General features: G+C 37.8%; 1 long non-coding RNA gene across 1 annotated transcript in view; it reads right to left on the bottom strand.

Moving 5' to 3' along the window:
* The window catches only part of LOC141582781 (uncharacterized), a 120,201-nt gene that overhangs the window by 37,462 nt on the left and 63,784 nt on the right, over positions 1–18,955 (bottom strand). The window contains exon 2 of the long non-coding RNA XR_012515650.1: positions 6,645–6,683. This is a non-coding gene — a long non-coding RNA (uncharacterized LOC141582781). The remainder of the gene's footprint in view (positions 1–6,644; positions 6,684–18,955) is intronic.

Here is an 18,955-nt window from a genome sequence, read left to right as displayed (position 1 = left end):
AGAAGAGAGAAAATCCAAATAAGCTCAACGAGAAATGAAGTGGGAGATATTACAATTGATGCAACAGAAATACAAAAGATCAAAGCTACTATGAACACCTTTATGCACATAATCTAGAAAACCTAGAAGAGATGGATAAAATCCTGGAAAAATGCAACCCTCCTACCTTAAATCAAGAAGAATTAGATACTCTGAATAATAACAAGCAGCGATATTGAAATGGTAATTACAAGATTGCCAACAAAAAAAAATGTCCAGAACCAGACAGATTCACAGTAGAATTCTACCAGATATTCAAATAAAAATTGGTACCAATCCTACTGACAATATTCCACAAGATATAGAAAGAGGGAAATGCTCCCTAATTCATTCTATAAAGCCAGTGTCACCCTAATACCAAAATCAGGAAAGGACACACCAGAAAGGAATACTATAGACCAATATCCCTGATGAAAATAGATGCCAAAAACCTTAACAAAATACCAGCTAACCAAATCCAACAACATATCAAAAAGATAATTCACCATGATCAAGTGGCTTTCATACCAGGGATGCAGGGATGGTTTAACATACACAAGTCAATAAATGTGACATACGACATGAACAGAATTTAAAACCAAAATCATATGATCATCACAATAGATGCAGAAAAAGCATACAACAAAATCCAGCATTGCTTTACGATTAAAACCCTCAGTACAACCGACATACAAGAGACATATCTCAACATAATAAAAGGCATCTATGACAAACCCACAGCCAACATAATACTGAATGGGGAAACATTGAAAGCATTCCCTCTGAGAACTGGAACAGGACAAGGATGCCCACTTTCACCACTCCTCTTCAGCATAATACTGGAAGTCATAGCAGAGTAATCAGATAACAGAAAGAAAGGGCATCCAAATCAGTAAAGATGAAGTCAAACTGTCACTGTTTGCTGATGATATGGTTGTTTACCTAAAAACCCCAAAGACTCCTCCAGAAAGCTCCTACAACTGACAAAAGAGTTCAGCAAAGTTTCTGGATACAAGATTAATGTACACAAATCAGTGGCTCTTCTATACCCCAACAAGTGACCAAGCAGAGAATCAAATCAATAACTCAACCCTTTTATAAGAGATGCAAAAAAAAGACTTAGGAATATACCTAAACAAGGAGGTGAAAGATGACAACTACAAAATACTGCTCAAGGAAATTATAGACAACACAAATGGAAACACATCCCATATCATTGATTCTATCCATTGATAGAACCCATCCCACTGATTCTACCCATCCCATGGATAAGAAGAAGCAATATTGTGAAAATGACCATACTGCCGAAAGCTATCTACATATTTAATGCAATTCCCATGAAACTACCATCATTATTCTTCACAGAATTAAACAAAAATCTAAAATTCATATGGAACCAAAAAAGATCCCACATAGCCAAAGCAAGACTAAACAAAAAGAACAAATCTGGAGACATCACATTACCTGATTTCAAACTATACTATCAGGCCACAGTAACAAAAACAGTATGATACTGGTACAAAAATGGGTACATAGGCCAATGGAACAGAATACAGAATCAATAAATAAACCCAAATACTCACAGCCAACTGATCTTTGACAAAGCAAACAAAAACATAAAGTGGGGAAAAGACACCCTTTTCAACAAATGGTGCTGGGATACTTGGCTAGCCACATGTAGGAGAATGAAATTGGATCCTCATTTCTCATGTTATACAAAAATCAACTCAAGACAGATCAGGGACTTAAATATAAGACCTGAAACTATAGAAATTCTAGAAGATAACATAGGAATAACCCTTCTAGACATTGGCTTAGGCAAGTATTTCTTGACCAAGAACCCAAAAGCAAATGTAATGAAAACAAATATAAATAGCTGGGACTTAATTAAACTAAAGAGTTTGTGGTTGGCAAAAGGAACAGTCAGCAGAGTAAACAGACAACTCACAGAGTGGGAAAAAATTCTTCACAATGTATACATCTGACAAAGGACTAATATCCAGAATCTACAATGAACTCAAACAAATTAGCAAGAAAAAAACCAATCCCATCTTGAAGTGGGCTAAGGACATAAATAGACAATTCTTAAAAGAAGTAATACAAATGAACAACAAACATGAAAAAATGATCAACATCACTAATGATCAGGGAAATGTAAATCAAAACCACAATGTGATACTACCTTACTCCTGCAAGAATGGCCATAATCAAAAAATCAAAAAACAGTAGATGTTGGCATGGGTGCAGTGAACAGGGAACACTTCTACACTACTGGTGGGAATTTAAACTAGTACAACCACTATGGAAAACGGTGTAGAGATTCCTTAAAGAACTATAAGTAGAACTACCATCTAATACAGCAATCCCACTACTGGATATCTACCCAGAGGAAAGGAAGTCATTATATGAAAAAGATACTTGCACATGCATGTTTATAGCAGCACAATTTGCAACTGCAAAAATGTGGAACCAACCCAAATGTCCATCAATCAACAAGTGGATAAAGAAACTGTGTTATAGATATACAATGGAACACTACTCAGTCATAACAAGGAATGAATTAATGGCATTTGCAGTGACCTGGATGAGACTGGAGACTACTATTCTAAGTGAAATAACTCAGGAATGGAAAACCAAACACTGTATGCTCTCACTCATAAGTGGGAGTTAAGCTGTAAGTATGCAAAGGCATAAGAATGACACAATGGACTTTGGGGAATCGGGGGAAAGGATGGGAAGAGGGTGAGGGATTAAAGACTACAAATAGAGTGCAGTGTATATTGCTCAGGTGAGGGGTGCACCGAAATCTCACAAATCGCCACTAAAGAAATTACTCATGTAACCAAACAACACCTGTTCCTAAATAACCTATGGAAATTTTAAAAACAAACTTTTTTAAGATATTGAACATCATTTATCATTAGGGAAATGCAAATTAAAACAATGAGATGCCACTGTATGCCTGTTAGAATGACTTTTTTTTCTTGAGATGGAGTCTCGCTCTGTCGCCCAGGCTGAAGTGCCGTGGTGTGATCTCGGGTCACTGCAACCTCTGCCTCCTGGGTTCAAGTGACTCTCCTGCCTCAGCCTCTTGAGTAGCTGGGACTACAGGCATGTGCCACCATACCAGGCTAATTTTTTTGTATTTTTAGTAGAGACAGGGTTTCACCATGTTAGTCAAGATGGTCTCGATCTCCTGACCTCGTGATCTGCTCACCTCGGCTTCCCAAAGTGCTGGGATTACAGGTGTGAGACACCGCACCCAGCCTAGAATGACCTTTAAAAATGACAATACCCAGTGCAGTCAAGGATACAGAGCAAATAGAGCTCTCATCACTGTGTATAATTGGCACACATCTGCTCTGGAAAACAGAATGACAGTTTCTTATAAAGCTAAACATAGTTACCATATGACTCAGCAATTCCACTTTTAGATATTTATGCAAGAGAAATGCAAATGTGTTTACACAAAAATCTGTACACAAATATTAATAGCAGCTTTATTCATAATTGCCAAAATGGAAACAACCCAAATGATCTTCACCTAGGGAATGGGTAAACAAACTGTGGTACATCTATACAATGGAATAGTACTCAACAATTAAAAAAAAAAAGAATGAACTGCTAATACATGCAACAAATGAATGAATCTCAAATGTACTTTGTTGAATAAAAGAAACCAGGCCCAGGATTCCATTTATATAACACTCTGGAAAAGGCAAAATGATAGGGATAGAGAACAGATCCATGATTATTAGAACCTAGGGATGAAGGAGAAATTGACTATGAAGGGCAGCAGAGGAAATATTTGGGGGTGATGAAACTGTTCTTTACCTTGATTGTGGTAGTAGACACAAGGTTGTATGCATTTCTAAAAACCCATACACTGTAACAGTTTATAAGGGTAAATTTTACCATATGCAAATTTTAAGATATACTTTAAAAAAACAGAAGTGTGGGCAAGGATGTGAAACAAAGTGAACAAAGTAACATTTACATAATCTGGCATAAAACTGAAAACAGTTTGGCATTATCTAATAGAGCTGAATATGGACATAGTTTATGAACTGACAATTTTACCCCATAGAAAAGCTTATATATGTATACCAGAAAACATATATACATTACAGCACTGTTTGTAATGGCAAAAATCTGAAAACAACCCAAATTTTCACTGGCAAGAAGATGGATGAATATATTGAAAAACATTGAGGGTTAATATTCAGTCCATGGGGAGCATTAACAGATTGTTTCTGTTGCAAAACTTTTGCAGTAGTTTCTGTTGGCCAGCTCTTGATTCCACAAACCTCCCATCAATTCTGTGAGCCCCAATACTTGCAGCAAATTTCCTTTTTTCTTATAATGGCCTGATCTGGTTTATGTTTCCAGCGGCCAAGAACCTTAAAGGTTCAAAATCCAATCCAAAGTTAACATCTCCCTTCAACACACGTAGACCCATCACTTTCCAAATCATTAACACTCAAACCAGGCATCACTTTTACAACTTCATATGCCTTATCACCCTGTCATTTCCCCCTCTTTAAGATGTCACACACCTGTCTGAAATAAATGCAGACCTCAGTGAAATCACAGCAGCAGACCAATCTGTTTAAATACTGCTCATTCTTCAAGAACGAGTTCAAAGTCAGCTCTTGTCTTATCCCCATCTCCTGAGCCTAGCCAGATATAACTACTAATCATTCTTAAGTTTTATGGTACAATTTCACTATTTCCTGCCCTTATTAATGCATCTAACTGATGTTTATTATGTACCTACTGTGGGTCAACAATTTTTATTACAGCTGGAAATACAGCAATAAACCAAATAGACATTAATCTCTGTCTAGTGAGGAGACAGGCCATGAACAAAATTATAAATAAAAGGTATAGCAGGTTAGAAAGTGATAGGTACTAAGGAGGACACAGTCAACAGAGAAGGTCCTAGCAAATGGCATGGAGTGTGCCATTTCAGATAAGATGGGCACAGAAGGCTTCACAGAGAAGGTAACATTTGGAGGCCAGAAGCAAGTGAGGAAGTGGACCAATTGGCTATCTTAGGGAAGATATTCAAGTTGTAGGTTACAGCAAATACAAACTCCCCAAGTTTGAAACATATCAGATTTTTGGTAAAAGAATGAAGAGGCAGAGTGAGCAAGGGAAAGAATAGTAGGAGAGGAGGTAAGAGAGGTAATTAAGGACAAGCTCATGGAGACCTTATTGAGCCTATAAGAATCCAGGCTTTCTCTCATTTAGGCTGGAAGCCATTGAAGAGTTTTCAGCAAACATGGTCTAACTTAGTTATAGCAGGCTCATTCAGGGTTAAAAACAGACTGTGGGGGTGAGGGCAGAAGGAGGGAAACAAGTAAAGAAGTTAGTATCCATTAGCAAGGTGTGGTAGAGACAGTGTAGATTTTTAATCTCCCTAAGCTTCTCTCAAAAGCAGAAAAAGGAACTACGGTAGTATATGAAAACAAATAAAAATTGATGAATAATTGTCAAGGACAATATCATTGAAAAACCAGGTGACAAATGAATCCCTCATGAATCCAGAATACAGGATGAATGTAAGGAGAATGTGGGAGCTCAGGGAAAAAGGAGAGAAGACAGGGATTTTTGATGGTCCTAAGAGCTAGGGAATTCAGAAATACCAAGTCAGCACCATGAAGGGGAGGTGTCCTTAATGGGAATGCAAGACTCATTGAGCCAATCTGAGAAAAACATTTGAAACAGGAGGTGGCTTCTCAGCCCCCAACCTGCAGTGAGTGCAGGAGGCCTGCAAGAAGATTTCAGTTGCTGGTCAGGCTCTCTGAGAAAGTCAAGAACCCTGCATTGAGGACATACCCCATGGTAGGAACTCCAGAGTTTATAAAAAAGGGGGAAAAAAGAAAAAGAAAGAGATAGTTGATCCAGATTCAAGGGGGTGGAAGCAGGGAAAGCCAATAAAGGAAATTCTCAGAATAAATGAAGAAACAGCTACACCAAGCTACATGGTTTAGTTCTTCCATGTTCTTTAAATATTTCAAAGTAACAGAAGGGGGATTCCCAAGAGCTTTGAAGCCTAGGCATCTATTCTGATTGAACCCTCAGGCACCTTCTTGTAAAAGTACACATGCATTTACTTCACTTAAACATGAGTACCAGAAAAGGAAAACATTCCATTTAATATGCAAAGGTATTGTATTTTTAAACGTTTTCTCCTTTACATGGGGATAAAGGTAACAGGATAGCATGTAATCAATATATGCTTTGGTGACGTAGATATAATACAACTATCAATTTTGAAGGAAGAAGGGGAGATGGTAAGAAAAGCAGAATAAGCTTGTTGGCTGCCTTATAAGAGCAAAAGTAAATTACTCTAGAATATACATTCTGAGAGAGGGTGGGGTAGCAAGAAAAGGTTACTACCTAACTTAATATTCCTCATGGAAGATAACCAGTAGACAGTGGCCAAAAACCTCTGTAGCCCTGGGATAGGGAGGCAAGAAACAGTTGGCATTAGAACCCTACAGCCTCTGCAAGAATAAGAACAATGTTGGAACTGTAAGTCACACTCCAAGTCAAAAAGCCACATAGACAAACACTTCAAGAGTTTAGTAAAAGTGCCCTTGGTAAGGCAAGAAACTTACCCTGCATTAAGGAGAAGCCAGAAACCATATGTGCAGCATCTGTGGGGGACACAAGGCAGTGTTAGTTAAGGAAGCAGTTGGAGATGTGACAGGATCAGTTCTTCCATATGCTTCGATGAAATGAAATCTAATTTTTTTTACAGGACACACAAAAGACCTGTGACATAGAAAACAGAGGGTCTGTTTTTGAATATGAGAAGTGTCAAAAGATTCTGTGAATAGTAGTATGGCAGAGTAGGAAAAATATATGGGCCTGAAATCAAACAGAGAGACCTAATTTGAATTCTACTTTCACCAGCAACTGAGTTATCTTGGGTACATTCCTCATCTTCTCTGAGCTTCAATTTTCTCATCTCTATAATATCCCTAATAACATATACCTCACAGTATCACTGAGGGATTAGATACATCTTAGTTCTCCCCTTCCCCCTAGCTATTATTTAAAGACATTGAGATAAACTCTCTAATCACCTAAAGATCAAGTATAAAAATATCCTGACACATTAGAAGAGTACTTGTTCTATTCTCAGAGTTTAGAACAGCTAGCTCTTAAGCTCCAGAAATTTATTTTTGTTAAAATTTAATTTTTCACATCAAATAACACTTCCTATTCTAGATAAATATTAACAATGTTTTTAACAGCTTTTTATAGCTCCTGGTCTACTGTTTTGTTATAGACCATTAAGCAGTTGTTGCATGCCATTTGTGGTTGATGTTGTCTTTGCTTTGCTTTTACTGTGCCATGTTGGTCTGTAAACCCTGTGAGAAAACTCCCAGATAAAAGGCCCTTCATCAATGCAAGACATTAGTATTCTATCTTTTAGAAGAAGAACTTACTCTCTAGGCATATGGAATCGAATCTAATTAAGGGCATTTGCATCACTTAGTTCTACTAAGAGCAAGGCTGTCATTCTGTCATATTAATTTTATTTTTGTCACCTCAATGTTTAATAGCTGGGTCTAAAAAGCGAGGTCATATAGGAAAACAGTGAAGAAAATGTTGGGAACAGTATCATCATCAAATTCACATTTGTGGCAATCTGAGGGGCTCCGTGTACCAACCTCTGGTGTTTACACAGCCACATGAGGCCAATCACACAGTTTTTCACAATGTGTGCAGCCCCAGGTGACAGAAAAATCACACTCAGTAGACAAATACACAAAATAGTCTGATTGAGGGAAATTAGAAACAGTGGGACTCTTTTCTGGCCAAAAAGAGAAGGGGGAGAATCACAGACCTGCCAGATAGCATATAACCACTACTTCCAGCTTGGAAGAAGTAACTGTGTGCAAATTAGCACATTATCTTTACAGGAGCAGAATAATATCCCCTGAATAAGCCAGTCAAATTTCCACAACCATACCATGTCACTCTCCTGCTTAAAATCATCCTCACTGAACTTAATGTTAAAGCCAAAATCCTTAGAAGGACTTACATCAAGGATTTCAAACTCAGGCCCGATATTAGATGATAAGTGGCAAATGCCCCCAGGCCTGTACATCAGGAAGCGATGGAGACTGGGATGAATGTCAAGACACAAGGCCCATATCACAGGAGCAGCCTTCCTGCAGTTCTACCTGATTTGTTGGAGACGGAATAGAACAGTATTGCCAGACCTTCTGACTGCTCAAGGGAAGCCAGAAAGCTGGATTTTAAAATTTGATTCTTTAAGTAGTTCAAATTTCTAATACTGTGTGGGTCAATATTCTGAAGAACAAACATAAACAAAGTTAGCTTACAGACTACCATTTTGCAACTTTAACACATGCCCAGAACTAAGCAGAAAGATTAGATATGGATATAAATAGATATGAACAGACATACACACTGACATAAAAAGATATATAGAGAGACATACATATGTATATATGTCACATGTAAACACTTAGTAGATAATTAATCTATGGGAGAATTTTCAAACCAAGACAAGAATAAAAAACCAGGTCAATTTGCATTGTCTAGCCTGTGTTCTTTTGATCATTTGGGCAGGGGCTGTTATGAAGTGTCACTTGGTACAGATTATAAAAAGAGAAGCTTTTGGGATCAAAGATGGCATAATAGGAACCACTCCAGAGTGCAGATCTCAGCAAGAACAACACAGAGGGTCAGAACACCTGGGAAAAAAGGTGGTTATGGGTTCCACTGCAGCAGACTTAAAGATACCTGCCCAGCAGCTCTGCATGGAACAATGGAGCTCCCAGCACAGCACTTGAGCTCCTATAAGGGACAGACTGTCTCCTCCGGCAGCTCGCAGACCCCGGTATACCCAAAGAAACACCTCATAAAGGAGAGCTCAGGCCGACATCTGGCAGGTACCCATTTGGGACAAAGATAACAGAAGAAGAAATCAGCAGCAACCCTTACTGTTCTGCAGCCCCTGTGGGTGACCCCAAGGCAAACAGGGTCTGGAGTGGATCTCCAGCAGTCATGCAAAAGAGGGGCCTGACTGTTAGAAGGAAAACTAAGAAACAGAAAGAAATAGCTTCAACATCAACAAAAAGAATGTCCACTCAGAGACCTCATCAGAAAGTCACCAACAACAAAGACCACAGGTAGATAAAGCCACTAACATGGGAAGAAACCAGCACAAAAAGGATCAGAATTCTCACCAGCAAGAGATCAAAGATGGATGGAGAATGAATTTGATGAATTGACAGAAACAGGCTTCAAAAGGTGGTAATAACAAACTTCTCAGAGCTAAAAGAACATGTGCTAACCCAATGCAAAGAAACTAAGAACACTGAAAAAATGTTAGATGAGATGATAACTAGAATAAATAGCTTAGAGAATAATATAAACAACTTGATGGAGCCGAAAAACACAGCATGAGAACTTCACGAAGCATACACAAGTTTCAATAGCCAAAATGACCAAGTAGAAGAAAGGATATCAGAGATTGAAGATCAACTCAATGAAATAAAATGAGAGAGCAAGAATAGAGAAAAAAGAGGGAAAAGAATTGAACAAAGCCTCCAAGATATATGAGATTATGTGAAAAGACCTAATCTACATTTGATAGGTGTACCTGAATGTGACAGAGAGAATGAATCCAAGCTGGAAAACACTCTTCAGGATATTACACAGGAGAACTTCCCCAACCTAGCAAGGCAGGACACCATTCAAGTCCAGGAAATACAGAGAACACCACAAAGATACTCCTCAAGAAGAGCAACCCCAAGACACATAATCGTAAGATTTTCCAGGGTTGAAATGAAGAAAAAAATTTAAGGGCAGCCAGAGAGAAAGATCAGGTTACCCACAAAGGGAAGCCCATCAGTCTCACAGTGGATCTCTCCACAGAAACCCTACAAGCCAGAAGAGAGTGGGGGCCAATATTCAATATCCTTAAAGAAAAGAACTTTCAACCTAGAATTTCATATCCAGCCAAACTAAGCTTCATAAGTGAAGGAGAAATAAAATCCTTAATGAACAAGCAATTGCTGAGAAATTTTGTCACCACCAGGTCTGCCTTGCAAGAGCTCCTGAAAGAAGCTTTTATTTCATTGAGCACTAAACGAGGAAAGGAACGACACATACTGGCCACTCCAAAAATGTACCAAATGGTAAAGACCATTGACATAATGAAGAAAATGCATCAACTAACTGGCAAAACATCCAGCTAGCATCAAAATGGCAGGATGAAATTCACACATAACAATATTAACCTTAAATGTAAATGGGCTAAATGCCCCAATCAAAAGACACAGACTGGCAAATTGGATAAAAAGTCAAGACCCATTGGTGTGCTGTATTCAGGAAATCCATCTCACGTGCAAGGACACACATAGGCTCAAAATAAAGGGATGGAGGAAGATTTATCAAGCAAATAGAGAGCAAAAAAAAAAAGCAGGAGTTGCAATCCTAATCTCTGTTACAATGGATTTTAAACCAACAAAGATCAAAAGAGACAAAGAAGGGCATTACATAATGGTAAAAGGATCAATGCATCAAGAAGAGTTAACAATCCTAAATATATAAGCACCCAATGCAGGAGCATCCAGGTACATAAAGCAAGTTCTTAACAACCTACAAAGAGACTTAGACTCCCAAACAATAATAGTGGAAGACTAACACTCCACTGTCAATATTAGACAGATCGATGACACAGAAAATTAACAAGGATATCCAGGATTGAACTCAGAACTGGACCAAGTGGATGTTATAGACATCTACAGAAATCTCCACCCCAAATCCACAGAATATACATTCTTCTCAGCACCGCATGGCACCTACTCTAAAATTGATCACATAATTGGAAGTAAATCACTCCTCAGCAAATGCAAAAGAAAGGAAATCATAACAAACAGTCTCTTAGACCACAGGGCAATCAAATTAGAACTCAGAATTAAGAAACTAACTAAGAACCACACAGCTTTGTGGAAACTGAACAACTGGCTCCTGAATGTTGACTGGATAAACAATGAAATGAAGGCAGAATAAAGATGTTCTTTGAAACCAAAGAGAACAAAGGCATAATGTGCCAGAATCTCTGGGACACATTTAAAGCAGTCTCTAGAGGGAAATTTATAGCAATAAATGCCCACAAGAACCAAGGAAAGATCTAAAATCGACACCCTATGATCAACATTGAAAGAGCTAGAGGAGCAAGATTAAAAAAAAAAAAAAAAAAAAAAAAAAAAAAAAAAAACAGCTCAAAACCTAGCAGAAGACAAGAAAGAACTAAGATCAGAGCAGAACTGAAGGAGACAGAGACACAAAAAAAAACCTTCAAAAAATCAATAAAGCCAGGAGCTGGTTTTTTGAAAAGATCAACAAAATAGACCACTAGCCAGATTAATAAAAAAGAAAAGAGAGAAGAATCAAATAGATACAATAAAAAAAAAATAAAGGGGATATCACCACTGACTGCACAGAAATACAAACTACCATCAGAGATTACTACAAACAATGCTATGCACATAAACCAGTAAGCCTGGAAGAAATGGATACATTCCTGGACACTTGCACCCTCCGAAGCCTAAACCGGGAAGAAGTTGAAACCTCGAATAGACCAATAACAAGGGCTGAAATTGAGGCAGCAATTAATAGCCTACCAATCAAAAAAAAGCCCAGGTCCAAATGGGTTCACAGTTGAATTCTACCAGACGTACAAAGAGGAGCTGGTACCATTCTTTCTGAAACTATTTCCAACAATCCAAAAAAAGGAAACCCTTCCCAAATCATTTTATGAGACCAACATCATCCCAATACCAAAACCTGGCAGAGACTCAACAAAAAAACAAAACTTCAGGCCAATATCCATGATGAACATTTATGCAAAAATCTGCAATAAAATACTGGCAAACAGATTGCAACAGCACATCAAAGAGCTTATCCATCACGATCAAGTACGCTTCATCCCGAAGATGCAAAGCTGGTTCATCATACGCAATCTGTAAACGTAATCCACCATATAAACAGAACCAAAGACAAAAACCATATGATTATCTTAATAGATGCAGAGAAGGCCTTTGACAAAATTCAACAGCCCTTTATGCTAAAAACTCTAAATAAACTAGGTATCGAGGGAACATACCTCAAAATAATAAAAGCTATTTATGACAAACCCACAGCCAATATCATACTGAATGGGCAAAAACTGGAAACAATCCCTTTGAAATGTGGTACTAGACAAGGATGCCCTCTCTCACCACTCCTATTCAATATAGTATTGGAAGTTCTACCGAGAGCAATTAGGCAAGAAAAAAAAATAAACAAAGGGTATTCAGTTAGGAAAGGAGGAAGTAATTCAGTTAGGAAAGGAGGAAGTCAAATTGTCTCTATTTGCAGATGACATGATTGTATATTTCATAGACCGTGTCATCTCAGCTCAAAATCTCCTTAAACTGATAAGCAAATTCAGCAAAGTCTCAGGATACAAAATCAATGTGCAGAAATCACAAGCATTCCTATACACCAATAACAGACTAACAGAGAGCCAAATCATAAGTGAACTCCCATTTACAATTGCTACAAAGAGAATAAAATACCTAGGAATACAAGAAAGGATGTAAAGGACCTCTTCAAGGAGAACTACAAACCACTGTTCAACGGAATAAGAGAGGACACAAACAGATGGAGAAACATCCCATGCTCATGGTTAGGAAGAATAAATATTGTGAAAATGGCCATACTGCCCAAAGTAATTTATAGATTCAACGTTATCCCCATCAAGCTACCAATGACCTTCTTCATAGATCTGGAAAACAATACCTTAAACTTCATATGGAACCAAAAGAGAGCTCATGTAGTCAAGACAATCCTAAGCAAAAAGAACAAACCTGGAGGCATCATGTTACCTGACTTTAAACTATACTACAAGGCTACAGTAATCAAAACAGCATAGTACTGGTACCAAAACAGAGATATAGACCAATGCAACAGAACAGAGGCCTCAGAGGCAAGACCACACATCTACAACCATCTGATCTTTGACAAACCTGACAAAAATAAGCAATGGAGAAAGGATTCCCTATTTAAGAAATGATGTTGGGAAAACTGGCTAGCCATGTGCAGAAAGCACAAACTGGACCCCTTCCTGACACGTTACACTAAAATTAACTCCAGATGGATTAAAGACTTCAACATAAGACCTAACACCATAAAAACCCTAGAAGAAAACCTAGGCAAAACCATTCAGGACATAGGCATAGGCAAGGTCTTCATGACTAAAACACCAAAAGCATTGACAACAAAAGCCAAAATAGACAAATGGGACCTAATTAAACTCCAGAGCTTCTGTACAGCAAAAGAAACAATCATTAAGAGTGAACTAACAACCAATGGAATGAGAAAAAAAAATCTGCAATCTACCCATCTGACAAAGGGCTAATATCCAGAATCTACAAAGAATGAAAACAGATTTACAAGAAAAAAAAAATCCAAAAGTGGGCAAAGGATATGAACAGACACTTTTCAAAAGAAGACATATATGAGGCCAACAAACATATGAAAAAATGCTCATCATCACTGGTCATTAGAGAAATGCAGATCAAAATCACATTGAGATACCATCGCACACCAGTTAGAATAGAGATCATTTAAAAATCTGGAGACAACAGATGCTGGAGAGGATGTGGAGAAACAGGAACACTTTTACACTGTTGGTGGGAGTGTATACTAGTTCAGCCATTGTGGAAGATAGTGTGGCAATTCCTCAAGGATCTAGAAATAGAAATCCATTTGACCCAGCAATCCCATTACTGGGTATATATCCAAAGGATTATAAATCGTTCTACTATAAAGATACATGCACAGGTATGTTCACTGCGGCACTGTTTACAATAGCAAAGACTTGGAACCAACCCAAATGCCCATCGATGGTAGACTGGACAAGGAAAATGTGGCACATATACACCATGGAATAGTATGCAGCCATAAAAAATGATGAGTTTGTGTCCTTTGTAGGGACATGTATGAATCTGGAAAACATCATTCTCAGCAAACTGACACAAGAACTGAAAATCAAACACCACATGTTCTTGCTCATAGACGGGTGTTGAACAGTGAGAACACAGGGACACAGGGAGGGGAGCATCACACACTGGGGTCTGTTGGGGGGGCCAAGGGAGGGACAGCAAGAGGGTGGGGAGTTTGGGGAGGGATAACATGGGGAGAAATGCTGGATGTGGGTGACGGGGGGATGGAGGCAGCAAACCACATTGCCATGTGTGTACCTATGCAAAAGTCCTGCATGATCTGCACATGTACCCCAGAACCTAAAGTATAATTTAAAAAAAAAGAGAGAGAGAGAATCTCATTAGGCAAATTTATTATATCAAGACTATAGGTGAATTCTTAACTTCTTAAAATTACTTGATTCAAGAAAGTTCTGTGTATATACTAATACACAAGGCAACTATGTATTAGCCAATATAAAAACTTCCTGAAGACATATATTAGATTGTTGCTTTTGTTCTATTTCCAGAATACCTCAGTATTCTGAATTGTTGCTGCTTTTTAAAAACAGCAAAAATTCATGGCCAGGGGCAGTAATCCAAGCACTTTGGGAGGTTGAGGTGGGCAGATAATCTGAGGTCAGGAGTTCAAGACTAGCTTGGCCAACATGGTGAAACGCCATCTCTACTACAAATACAAAAATTCACTGGGCATGGGGGTGCATGCCTGTAATCCCAGCTACTAAGGAGGCTGAGGCAGGAGAATCACCTGAACTCAGGAGGCAGAGGTTGCAGTGAGCTGAAATCGCACCACTGCACTCCAACATGGGTAACATAGTGAGACTGTCTCAAAAAGAAAAAAAATAGCAACAATTCAAACTTCTTGCTAATTTTCATAGACATCTTCAGGAATTAGTTCAAAAAAGAGACTACTAGCTAAATATGGTTTTACTACTTTCAATCAATACTTATTATGCTTGAAATACAAATTGTTTCAGGTGACTTTGTTTTTGCTTCTAAAGATTAGAAAATTGTAATTAAGTTTTTAAAAGAGATATTAGTCTATCTATTCACTAGTTCTCTGATATGTAAGATATGACTATTCTTTTTCACATGACACATGAACCAGCTTGTAGGAAATTCCAGAAAATGATTTTCAAAAATGAGCAATTAATGTAATGATGTGTCTTCTCACAAGGTAAAATCTTTAAATAATAAAGTTATTTGAATGTTTAAGATATAGGGCATTTTAAAACATCTTATTTATTTATAGTTACATTTCAGGGAACAAAATCTGGTAGAAGTGAAATGGAATAATTCCACTTTGTATTATCTCTGCTATGTGGGTATACAAATCTATGTAAAATTGAAAAAACAAACCAACCCTCACAAAGGTAAGGATTCTTACTATTTTCTCATGAATGAATTTTTTTATGACTACGTCATTGGATAATCCACTATTGGCCCGAATAAGCCACCTAGCATACCATGAAGCTCTATGTACTAAAGCTGAAATAATACATTCCTAGGTTTTAAAATACTTACTTCTCACGCATTACAAATGCAGAAATAATACTGGAGTGACTTGTGATTCCTGAATCTAATTCCTGTACTATAGCTTTATAAATATTCTCTGGTGTTTGCAAATACAGCAGGAGAAGAAATTGCCTAAACAGAAACATTGGGCTGGGCAGTAGGATTCGCCAGGATTATCCAAGTATTTACATGCAGCTATCATCATGAACAATGTCAGAACTCCTCTGACTCACCCACCCTCTGGAAAAATGAGTGCTATTGCCTTCTAATTCAGACACAGGTAAGAACACCAACAGGTATCCTTTTATTTTGTATCTATTGTTGCCTAATGGGGATAAAAATGATTACTGAGCATCTGTCAACCTGATAATATGCTACCATTATCCTAACCATGTAACACCTATTAGCTCTTTAACAGGGGTATAAGTGGAATACACCCAGGTTAAAGTAGCTTAAATCTCACAGTAGTTTCAGGATGTAGTTCATTATTTTGAGTTTCTTCTTAGAAAGAACAAAACGAGAAAACTGTATTTTTCCTCTTTAGGCCAAAGTTGGACATATTAAAATACATATTTGTTTGATATGAAAAAGATTATTATTACAAACCATTACCATCTCATCATGTTGGCCCTGAAGACTGAAAACGGCTCAAAGTTTAAATGTTCCTTTGCCTAAGGTATTTCTAGGACAATTTTATTCTTCTAAAAGTACTTACTATTGTAGATCTATTTTTCCAATTTTTGTGGTAAAATACAGATAAAATTTACCATCTTAACCACTTTTAAGTGTACAGTGGTATTAAATAGTCATAATATTGTGCAACCATCACCACTGTTGACTATCTTAACACTTTTCATCTTGTAAGACTGAAACTCTACACCCATTAAACAATGACTCCCCATTTCTTCCTCCCCTTGCCCCTCGGCAACCACAGTTCTACTGTCTGTCTATAATTTTGTCTATTCTATGTACTTCATTTAGAGAATCACACAGTATTTTTGTTTTTGTGAACAGTTTATTTCACTTAGCATAATGTCCTCTAGGTTCATCCATGTGGTAGCATTATGTCAGAAATTCAGTCCTTTTAAAGCTGAATAATATTCCATTGTAGGTTTTTGCTTGGCAATTCATCCAACAATGGGCACATCCAACAATGGGCACATGCACAAAATCTCTTTGAGACCCTGCTTTCAATTTGTTTTGGTATATACACAAAAATAGAACTGAGGGATCATACGATAATACTATTTTTAATGTTTTGGGGATACTGTTTCACAAAGTGGTTGTACCATTTTACATTCCTGGAAACAACACTGAAGGGGTCTAATTGCTCCATAACCTCCCCAACACTGGTTACTTTCTGCTTTTTTATAATAGTAGCCATCCTAATGAGTGTGAGGCAATATCTTACTGAGTTTTGATTTGCATTTGCCTCATTGGTATTGTTGAGCATCTTTTCATGTGCTTAATAGCCATTTGTATAGCTTCTTTGAAGACATATCTATTCAAGGCTTTTACCCATTTTCGAATTGAATTATTTGTGCTTTTTTTGTTGAATTTTAGTTTTCTGTATATTTTTGGATATTACTCCCTTATCAGATAAATGATTTGAAAATATTTTTCCTGTTCTGTGAGTTGCTTTTTATGCTGTTGATACTATCTTTTGATGACAAAAATGTTTTCATTTCATAAAGCCCAATTTATCTATTTATTTCTTTTGTTGTCTGTGCCTTTTGTGTCATATCCAGAAAAAGACTGCCAAATCCAATGTCATAGAGCTTTTGCTGTATATTCTCTTCTAAGAGTTTTATCATCCAGTTTGATGAAGGGAGGACTACCTAGTTTCCACGCCACCACACAAGCCCACGCCTCACTCTTTTCTGGGTTCTGACAATGAGGGTTCCTCCCCTGCTAGAGATTATACCACAAGTCTCATCTCTATACCCCTGGGTAGTGGGCTCATGTCCTGGGGAACTGGGACAAGGCCAGTGGATTTCTCCTCTGGTCCCTCAGGCTTAAGTATTGGATTTGATAGGGAGGAAAGAACTGCTCCCAGGTCACCAACAAAATACTTAGGAAGGGCAATAGAAGCTATGCTGTGGGGATTCCCTGTGGAAACAGCCAGGCAGGCAATCTTGGGAAGAACAAGCAAGCATGACACACATGGTTCACATGAACCTTAGTCCTGCAGCAATGGTGGTGGGACCTGTCTATGGGGCACATGAGCATGCCTGGGCCCTGATCAGTTCTCAGCCCAGGAGACAGTAGTGGCTGCATCTGCTTAGGACACGATGCAGAGTCTTAGGGGGTGGGAGCCCAGCATCATGTTTTCCTGCAACTGTCCAGTACACTAAAGACTTTCAAGCTCCACGTGACTGCAAGCAGTGCCTCTGTGTGGTCTCCAGGTATCTCCCTCTGCCAATCCAAAGATCTGTGGTAGTCATGGAACTCTCCCATAGCTAGGAATTCAGATCCATGGTGGGAATGTGATGCTGTGGTGTTCCTTCACTTACCCTTCCTTAAGTCCAGGTATAGGTCTGGGCTCTAGTTCTGGCACCCAGCAGCAACTCTGAGCAAGCAGCCCCTCTTTAACCGTGGTGTCTTCCATTGCCTCTTTGTTAAATTTCACTGGTTTCTCACAAAAGGTCTGTTTGAAGCATGAAGATTTATTTGATATTTTGGTTCCTTTCCATGGAAGAGGCACAACCCAGCTATATTTAGCCAGCTATCTTGAATTCTAGATAAGTTTAGAATGTAGCTTCAGAAAATTCATTCAATGACCTTTAATATTAATTATGATAGAGTATCTCTATTTTATTAAATTAATCCAAAACTGTACATTGTAAATAACATTGGAAATGACCAACAGTTAACTAGAATTAAACATTTAGTGTATAATTTGTAGGCTTATCTTCTCATTATTAATTAACTTAACATGGCCACCTTCTTTACCCCATAGTTTATAAAGGTAGACAATATAAAAGTCTTTCTTAATGTTACACATTCACATATTATGCTATGTGAAATAAGCCTGTCACAAAAAGAAAAATGTATGATTCCACTTATCTGAAGTATGTAAAGTCATCAAATTCATAGAAACAGAGTAGAATGGTGGCTACTAGGGTCTGGAAATGGGGGAAAACAAAGAATTATCATTTAATAAGTAGATTTCAGATTTGAAAGAGGAAAATGTTTCAGAGATCTCTTTCTTAAAAATGTGAATATTTTTAACAGTACCGAACTATATACTTAAAAATGCTTAAGATGCTTAAAAATAGTTACAAGCTCATCACATCAACAAAATAATCATATAACACTCAACTTTTAGGAAGATAATTAGCCCATCTAATAATATTCCAATAAGCAAAATTATCAGA

This window comes from Saimiri boliviensis, chromosome X (assembly GCF_048565385.1).
Source record: "Saimiri boliviensis isolate mSaiBol1 chromosome X, mSaiBol1.pri, whole genome shotgun sequence".
Taxonomy (NCBI): Eukaryota; Metazoa; Chordata; class Mammalia; order Primates; family Cebidae; genus Saimiri; species Saimiri boliviensis.
This window is presented reverse-complemented; position numbering and strand designations above follow the sequence as displayed.